Genomic DNA, 9,523 nt, shown 5'->3' with positions numbered 1-9,523 from the left:
ATCCTATGCATGTTTGTATTTTGTGTTTGCTAATACCGTCATACCTTGGTTCCCAAACAGCTTAGTTGCCGAACAAATCGGCTCCCGAATGTCGCAAACCCAGAATAAATGTTCCAGTTTGCAGACGTTTTTCTGAAGCCAAACATCTGACACGGCTTCCATGGCTTCCGACTGAGTGCAGGAAGCTCCTGCAGCCAATCTGAAGCCGCAGCTTGGTTTTTGAATGGTTTCGGGAGTTGAACTGACTCCCGGAATGGATTAAGTTCGAGAACCAAGGTACGACTGTAGATGTGTTTATATGCGTGCTGCACCTTCCTTGGCTCTGTGCCCCACTGGGAAATTAGGCTTAACCCCCCCTCCAAAAAGAAAGAAAACAGCTCCCATAGCCTAGTGGGGGGGTGGCAGCTATGAATGGAAATTGGGCTTAGGGAAAGGTCCCCTTCAAGCAGGGACAGAGATAAAGACAGACAGACAGAGAATATGAATACCCCCCCCCACACTCACTTTGGCCCTGTCCACATTTTTCTTTAGTCCTGCCCATTAAAAACTCTCACCCCACCTATTCCTGGTATGTGACTCCCTTGAAGAAATAAGGCCAAAAACCATTCTCCATCCCTGGCCAATACACACACTTTTTCTTTTCTTTCTAAAAGGAAGCTGGGATTCCTAGAAAGCTGGATTCTGTGCCCAGTCTGCGCTACAAAACTGTGTGAAACTAAAATAATCTTGGGTGGAATCTAGACACATATAAAAAAGTTGTGAAAATGCTTTTTTAAAAAAACGTTTTGAAAAATATATTGAATTTGCCACAGCTCACCATCGCCATCTAGTGTCACATTTGTGTAATGCCCTTTACAACACACTTAAAACGTTTTATTTGCAGCTGTATAGTTGAGTCCTTAGATAAAGCTTCCCAGCCAAGAGAGCAATGAATGCTTGCAATGAGGTGCCCAGGGAAGAAAAGAAGACTGGATGCAGTTGACATGTTGCAGAAGGTAGGACCAAACGGCATCCTTTCACCTTTGTCCTTCCAAGACCCAGCAACCCAGGCTGATGCAAAGCAAAGGAGACCTCCGTTGACAGCGTTCTTCCTTGCAGAGAAGCCACAGCTCAGAGCTCTGCTTCCCCAGGAAAAGAGGCCCTGATGCTCCCAAGCCAAGCCAGACAGGCTGTCTCCAAGATCATTGATCATTACGTCCTAATTGCTAGCATCCTCCATCACTTCATCCTGTGCAGAAGCACTGCTGAGCAACAAGGATCTAGATGGAGAGCCGAAGTTCAAAAGTGCAAAGTGTAGCCCTGTTGGACTTCTGATGGTGGCTGTTGGGAGCAGGGAGAAAGAGGAAGAAAGAGGCACTGGTCTGCAAAGGCAGAGCAGATTTGAATCTCACTATTTTACTGCACATCTCTAAACCCTCTTTGCTGCCAATTGTAACTTAGAAGAACATAAGCAGAGCTTCGTAGATCAGGCCAATGGTCTAACTAGTCCAGCACCCTGTTCCCACAGTGGCCAACCAGATACCCCAATGGGAAACCCCAAAGCAGGATTTGAGCACAAGAGACCTCTCCCTTCCTGTGGTTTCCAGCAACAGTAATTCAGAAGCATTGCTGACTCTGATTGTGGAGGCATCATGACTAGGAGTCACCAACAGCCCTCTCCACATACCTGTTTGCCGTTCTGGTTTTAGCCTCACTGCTTCTACACCCTTTGGAATCGTCACTGTCTATGCACCAACTTTTTTGACAGGGCACCTTGATGATCTGTCATTGCTGGCCTCTTGTAATTCTATGTTCTCTGGCTATTTCAGACTGGAGTTATGGTGGCTTTTTAATTTGTTGTTATTTTGTTAAATTTATATCCTACCTTTCCTCCAAGGAGCTTGATAGGGTGTACATACTTCTCCCCCCTTATTTTATCCTCAAAACCAGAGGCACCATCTAGGGGGCTGGGGGGGTCAAGCCCCCCCCCAATTTTCAAAGGGGGGCAGGCAACCTCAATATTCCATGGCCTGCCAGGCTCCGCCAGGCCTACCTGCAGTTAGCAGAAGGCTGCACTGGCCCCTGAAGTGCTGGGAGACACAGTGAGGACTGGCATGCCTGGCACAAGGTCACAACATCTCCTGATGCAGGGACTAGTAAGGCCTAGTGTAGAGCTTTCCTTTTTATATATATAAATTTTTATTAGTTTTTCAACATATCATTTTCAACAGTAATTAAACATACTTCATATCTTATACCATTTTTTTTAACTTCCATCGATCACATCTGAAAATTTTCCAATCTATTCACCAAATATACATTTCTTACTTCCACAATTACATTTAACTCATAACTGATATCTCTATTCTTTCTCTACTTTGCAATGTTTCATACATTTCTCCTTACAAAACTTCTTGTAGTCCTACTAGCGTAATTTGTTGATTACAGTTGCTCTTCAAATAGTTCGTATATTTCTTCCAATCTTTTGTGAATCTCTGGTCCCGCAGGTTTCGAATCCTTCCTGTCATTTTATCTAATTCTGCGTAGTCCATTAGAGTAGAGCTTTCCATGCTGTGTTGCGACACGTTAGTGTGTCGGCTGCAGTGTGTAGGTGTCATGAGAAAACTCCCCACGCTCCTCCTGGGGCTAGAAAGGGGTTAGTTTAACCTCTGGTTTGATAGTAAAACTGAACCACTGTGTTGCAAAAAGATGCGAAACCGAATTACTGCGTCACAAAATTAAGCATGTCTAAAAAGTGTGTCACCAGCGCGAAGTGTTCGGAAAGCTCTGGCTGAGCAGAAGGCTGCCCTGGCCTGCGCAGTGTTGGGAGATGCGTGTGACATCACTCGCCACATGTGTGATGTCACAAGTGCGCGCCAGGCCCCTTCAATCTTATGGGCAACCCAGTCCCTGTGCTCACAATAACAGCCCTGTGAGGTTGGTGAAGCCGAGAGGCAGTGACTGGCCCAAGGTCACACAGTGAGTTTCATGGCCCGGTTCGAGATTTGATCCCTTGCCTCCCAAGTCCCTAGTCCATCATTCTAACCACTATACCACATTGACGGTCTCTCAGTGCAAAGAGGGAGGTGAAGTGCTATTGAGGGCTCTGTGCCTCTAGTGAAGTGCTTCTTGCTTGCAGTTTTATTGCTTCCTGATGAGTAGAGGAGCAAGATGAACGAGCAACAGCAGCTCTCCATTGCCTCACAGCTCCATTTTTCTCCCCGGTATTTCATTTTTAAAAAGTTAAATGGTGAAGGGGGACGAGAGGAAATTAAAACCTACACACACAAACACCAGCAGCAACAGAAACTGACACTGGGGCAAAATCAGCAGGAAAACGAGTACCCAAATAAACTGGGCTGAATCTTTTACTTTAACATTGGCAGGAGACTTGACTGAGCCATCACTCCTTCTCCCTTTCACTTCCGCCCCCAGGATGATGCCCCCGCATGCTGCCCCGGGTCCAGAGGTAAGAATATTGGCCGGTTTGTACTGGGAGTTGTAGCCCAAATCATCTGACGACTGAGGGAGGCTGCCCCAAGTTATGCAAGCATTGAACTTAGCAAACTATAATACGAGATTGCCTCAACATTTATCACCTGGGATTTAAAAGCTGGCCTTCGAATCGCATTCCCAAAGGCTCGTTGGAAAGGCTTCAGCATGGGAATGTCTTGCATTGTTTTTTTTTTGCCATTTTCTTCCTCCCTTTGGCTGTCAGTTTTGTTTCCACCCAGACAGGCATGATACAAGGAGGCAAAAAAAAGTCGAGTTCCTTCCCTGCCAGAATCCTGGTATTCCGGGAATCCTGTCCAGCAACCCCGAGCTCATTTGTCGATAACACCAAGCTGGTTCAAAGGCTCCTGGCAAGCAGAGCGCATTAAGCCACAATGACAGGAAAGGGGCCCTCAGCATCCGCTAGGAAGTCTTAAGTTATTTTGGTGGGAGAGGCAGGCGCAGCCCAGGGAGGGAAGGGTCTATTTCTCCTCTAGTGTGAGCAAGAGAAGGCGTGCTCCCACTTGCTTTCTGCAGGGTTCCCAGTTTCTAGGGCGAGTGGGCAACTGGTTGATTTATTCAGAGAGTTGCACACACACATCCCTCTTTGGCCGTTGGGTAATGCAGTGCTGATTTGCTGATTTATTTAATTTCTATCCCAACCTCTTTCTCTAAGGAGCTCAAGGTGGTCCATGTGTTTGTCCCCCTCCCCATTTAATCCCCACACAGCAACAACCCTGTTAGGTAGGTTAGGCTGAGAGAAGCAGAGACTGGCCCAAAGTCTTCCAGTGAGCTTCGTGGCTGGGATAGCTCAGTCAACAGAGCATCAGACTCCTGATCTCAAGGTCATGGGTTTGAGCCCCTTGTGGGAGAACAGGTACCCACATTGCAGGGAATCAATTCTCTGATTCTATGGCCAAGTGGGGCATTTGAGCCCGGGTCTCTCCCAGGTCCTACTCTAACCACTGCACCACAATGGCTCTGTGTCCATTAAAGCAAATGGAGCCTTGCCCCACCAAGCTCAGCCAAAACCCCACCTGCCTGCCTTCTTACTTATTATTATAATTAAACTCTTTCAACATATAACATCATACAAGCCAGCGTTTAGACAAGAAGTGTAAAATAACATCCGAATAAACTAATGTTCTTATCCCAGACTACTAAGGAAGGTGATAAACAATGTACGTGAACCCAAAAGTTTTATAATGTGAGGGGAGTCCTCTGTTTTCTTTTTTAGCCATGTACTAAATAAAACTGTTCAGATCACTTACAAAGAGTATTTGTGCTTTAACCCTTGTGCCAATTTTATTTTATTACAGTGGTACCTCAGGTTAAGAACTTAATTCGTTCTGGAGGTCCGTTCTTAACCTGAAACTGTTCTTAACCTGAAGCACCACTTTAGCTAATGGAGCCTCCCACTGCCGCCACACAATTTCTGTTCTCATCCTGAAGCAAAGTTCTTAACCTGAAGCACTATTTCTGGGTTAGCGGAGTCTGTAACCTGAAGCGTTTGTAATCTGAAGCATCTGTAACCCGAGGTACCACTGTATTCAGTTTTCCCACAAATGCAATTTTGCCATATTTTTGTTGCACCAATTTGTCAGAGAAGCCCCATCTAAGTTTTTCCAGGATCCCGTCATTATAAGCCTGCCTGCTAGCAGAAGAGAATTTATTTGAGGTTTGAGTTGCAGGTTATTATTTCTGGTGAAAGAGTTTAGGAGCAACAGTTCTGGACATTGCCCTTGTAGAACTCAAGGATGGGGGCAAAACCAGAATTAGTTGGGGTGACCTGCCATTGACTCTGGCGCCACCTACTGTTGGGCTCCTTGCCTTCTGTCCTGTCAATGGACATCAGCTACCACTAACAGATCTTGTAGGTTTTTATCTTGTTTGAAAAACCTGTTTCATTAGAGGGCAGGAGAGGGAGAGGGGCAGAAAAAAATGCATGTGCAGACAGCATAAGAATCTTTTCTGCAGTAAAGAAGTGAAAAGAGATTCTGCAAGTTTAATCCTAGCTGCACAGTTTTTCTCTTTTCCGTTTTAACTCGTTTTATGTTAGATTTTTTTTTTTTGCATTTTGTTGTTTGCTCGTTTATTTATCTATGCAATTTATATAGTGCTTACCTACAATAGTCTCTAAGCGGCTTACATGATACAATCCAAAAAAAGAAAGAAAAAAGAATCAATTAAAACTGTAAAGGTAAAGGGACCCCTGACCATTAGGTCCAGTCGTAACCGACTCTGGGGTTGCGGCGCTCATCTCGCTTTACTGGCCGAGGGGGCCAGCATACAGCTTCCGGGTCATGTGGCCAGCATGACTAAGCCACTTCTGGCGAACTAGAGCAGCGCACGGAAACGCCGTTTACCTTCCCGCTGGAGCAGTACCTATTTATCTACTTGCACTTTGATGTGCTTTCGAACTGCTAGGTTAGCAGGAGCAGGGACCCGAGCAACGGGAGCTCACCCCGTCACGGGGATTCAAACCACCGACCTTCTGATCGGCAAGTCCTAGGCTCTGTGGTTTAACCCACAGAATCAAACATTAATTATTTGGTAGGCGTCGGAAGCTCAGTAGGGAGGCGGCCTGCCTGATATCAGATGGAAGGGGTTACATATAATTAATGGACCGATGAATGTGCATTACATAAGAACAGCCTTGGTCAACCTGGCACCCTCCAGGTGTTCAGAACTACAACTCCCATCAGCCCAGAATTGTACATAACATTGGGAGGCCACAAGGTTGGGGAAGGATGTGGAAGAACCTAAGAGGTTGGCTGCTGGATCAGGCCAGTGGCCCACATAGTTCAGACCCTGTTCTCATAGTGGACAAGCAGATACCGCAATGGGAAGCCTATCAGCAGAACCTGAGGGTGCAACAGCAGTGAGTATCTTATTTTTCCTTCTTTTAATAATTTCAATTGGGGGGGGTACCACCTGACCCACCGGGTACCACCTGACCTTGCTATGCCACTGGCAGTGCTTTCCCCACTTGATTGACTCCCCGCCCCCCAAGGGAGCTTAAGACAATGATGCCACTTATCAGGGGCTAAGGTTATATGTTTATAGGGAAGTGAAGGCCTAGCCACTTTACTCTTTGCCTGTTCCCATTTTACAGGTGGTAAAAGAAGGTCCGAGATTGGCAACCTAACCAAGCGCACAGGCAGACTTCTTGGCAGAGCTGGCCTTCCAGGTCCAAGCTGAACACACTCTCAGTTTCATTTTTGGTTTTACCCCAGAGGCACACACAGTGGAAACTGCTTTCCACATGTCCCAAGGAGGAGGACTGCATCCGCAAACGCTTTCCCTGAGGCACAATTTCAAGTTGAGGGCCGGAAATGGCTGGGGCAGCTAATTTTTCACCCTCTCCATTTAATTGCTGCAAGACAAGTAGAAGTTCAGGAAGTGAAGCAAGGGCTTTGCATGATTGGGAAAGCTTGGCCTGCTGCCATTTGTCCACAGGGAAGGACTCTGGCTCAGTCACAGAGCACCTGCTATGCAGGCAGAAGGTCGCAGGTTCAATTCCCAGCAACATCTCCAGGTAGCACTGGGAGAATAATTATACTTGAAACTGTGGCAAGCCACTGCCTGTCGGAACAAGTGTACCAGTGGTCTGGTTCAGCATCACAGGTATAAAAAGTGATTTGTAATACAGTTTGGAAAAGCCAAGCAAGAAGTCTCAGTGAGATCTGTGGCAGCCAACTGAAAGGAACTATCCAGTTTTATTTCTGATGGAGCGTGAAACAGGATGTGGTCCAGGATATCTCATCTAACATTTCATATAGAATAGAATTGTATACATAGAATTGTAGACTTGGGAGGGACCACAAGGGTGGTCCAGTCCAACTCCCTGCAATGCAGGAATCACAGCTAAAGATTCCCTGACAGATAGCCATCCAACCTCTGATTAAAAACCTCCAGTGAAGGAGAGTCCACAACCTTCTGAGGGCGTCCATTCCACTGTCAAACAACCCTTACTGTAAGAGAGGTCTTCCTAGTGTCTAGTCATAATCTCCTTTCTTGTTAATTGTGTGGGAATGTTCAGGGATGCAGGAGAGAATATATTGTCTGAAAATAGCCTTTCCAACTTGTGTTAACAAGTTCACAATTTAGCAGAGTAACATTCCCCCTTTTAAACTTGCAGCGGATGTGTTTGCTCAGGCTCGCTAAAGCCTCTATAATAACTGTTCTGGTATTTTCCCCTTATTCCCTCATAAAAGATAAGACACGACACAGTCTTCTATAAAAGTATAAAAAGGTTTACTCACACATCATTCTGTTCACAATAGGATCCCAGAAGGCAGACTTAGCTTAGAAAAGTAACATATACCTAGAAACTATCTCATAAGAAAACAGTCCCTTTGTCCTCTCTTGGCTAAGCAGATGTTGCTTCTTCAATGCATGTGGTCAAAAAAGAGAGAGAGATGGCTGCCCTGTGCTTTTGTTGTTACCTGCACAGGTGCGGCCACACCACCTCTAGTCACATGCAGAGGAAGTCTGTCCCAGCCCAGAAGGAAACAGGAAGTTTACCTGCTGGCTGGACAAACATTCCTCCCCATGTGTAAACATGTTCACTCTAGGAATGTTGTACTTGACTGCTCTTGTGTTTCACATCCCACAAATTGAATCCCTTGGTTTGGGTCCTGCCCTCTGGAGCAGAAGAAAACAAGCTCGCTCCATCTTCCATGTGACAGCCCTTCAGATGTTGGAAGATGGCTCTCCTTTCACCTCTCAGGCTTCTCTTCTCCAGGCGAAACATGCCCAAGTCAACCATTCCTCATAAGGCTCGGTTTCCAGACCCTTGATCATCTTGGTTGCCCTCCTATGTACAGACGTTTGAGATGTTTGGAGAAACTGTCACACAAACTGTGGCGTCCATATGCACACAGACACACAAACATTTTATATGTGGCCTTAAATTCTTCACTTTATTTTTCAAAATATGTTCTCATTGCTTTGGGAGGCTCCTGTGGTCTTGTCTATTGTTTCTCATATGCCTGGGGACCTTCTCCCTTGTTTTTGTTGGCTCAGTGTAAGGCAAGCTTCCTGTGTTCCTTTGTCATGTAGATATCAAAGGCATGGCAGTCCCTGCCTGAAGGACATAAGCAGAGCCTGCTGGATCAGACAGATGGCCCATCTAGTCCAGCATCCTGTTCTCACAGGGGCCAACCAGATGTTTATGGGAAACCCATAAGGCTAAGCATCACAGGAGCACCAGAGCCCTCTACCCTCCTGTGGTTTCCACCAAGTGGTATACGGAAGCAATACCATTGATAGCCTTCTCCTCCATGAATTTGTCCAAGTTGGTAGCCATCACTGCCTCCTTTGGAGCAAGTTCCATACTTTAGCTCTGTGGCATATGAAGAAGTCCTTTCTTTTATCTGTCTTGAATCTTCCAACATTCAGTTTTATTGGATATCCATGGGTTCTAGTGTTATGGAGCTCTCCCCATCTGCAACAACCCCATCTGCACCGTGCATGATTTTATAAAGTTCTATCACACCACCTCTTAGCTCATCTTTTCTCTAAGCTACAAAATTCCCAAACTCTGCAACATTTTCCCTTAGGGGAGTTGCTCCATCCCTTCGATCATTTTTGTTTGCCCTTTCCGGAACTTTTTCTAACTCTGCAATATCCTTTTGGAAATTAGGTAGCCAGAGCTGTGCATAGTATTCTTTTTTTTTTTAATGATAATTTTTATTAAGCTTTCCATTTTAACAATCCAATCAAATCACATGTGCCTAGTATTCTATGTGCTGTCACACCATATAGTTGCATAACAACATTATGATATCAGCAGTTTTGTTTTTGAGATCCCCTAGCATGGGATTTGCATGGGATTTGATAGAAAAGTTGGCCATCCCAGAGCAAGAGACAGGACTTTCCAAAAGGGCAGACAGGAACGCTTGGCTGCTCAGGCCTCGGGTCCACAACCCTTCAGTAAGCCAGGTGGCCAATGAATGCCTGGAGGCGAGGGTGTCTTCCGCCTGGGCTTGCAAGTTACTCAGCCAAATGTTGCAGGATGCAAAGGACATTTTCCAACAGAAGGTAAAGT

At 45.8% G+C, this 9,523-nt stretch overlaps 1 long non-coding RNA gene across 1 annotated transcript; it reads left to right on the top strand.

Moving 5' to 3' along the window:
• Positions 1-2,301: 2,301 nt before the first annotated feature.
• Positions 2,302-7,492, top strand: LOC310693732. Its single transcript, XR_014519370.1, has 3 exons — positions 2,302-3,065; positions 3,366-3,448; positions 6,587-7,492. It is a non-coding gene; the product is annotated as an uncharacterized lncRNA (long non-coding RNA).
• Positions 7,493-9,523: the final 2,031 nt, after the last annotated feature.

This window comes from Podarcis liolepis (genome assembly GCF_965112155.1).
Source record: "Podarcis liolepis genome assembly, chromosome: 14".
Taxonomy (NCBI): domain Eukaryota; kingdom Metazoa; phylum Chordata; class Lepidosauria; order Squamata; family Lacertidae; genus Podarcis; species Podarcis liolepis.
The sequence above is the reverse complement of the archived record's forward strand: the minus strand, read 5'-3'. Positions and strand labels throughout refer to the sequence as shown.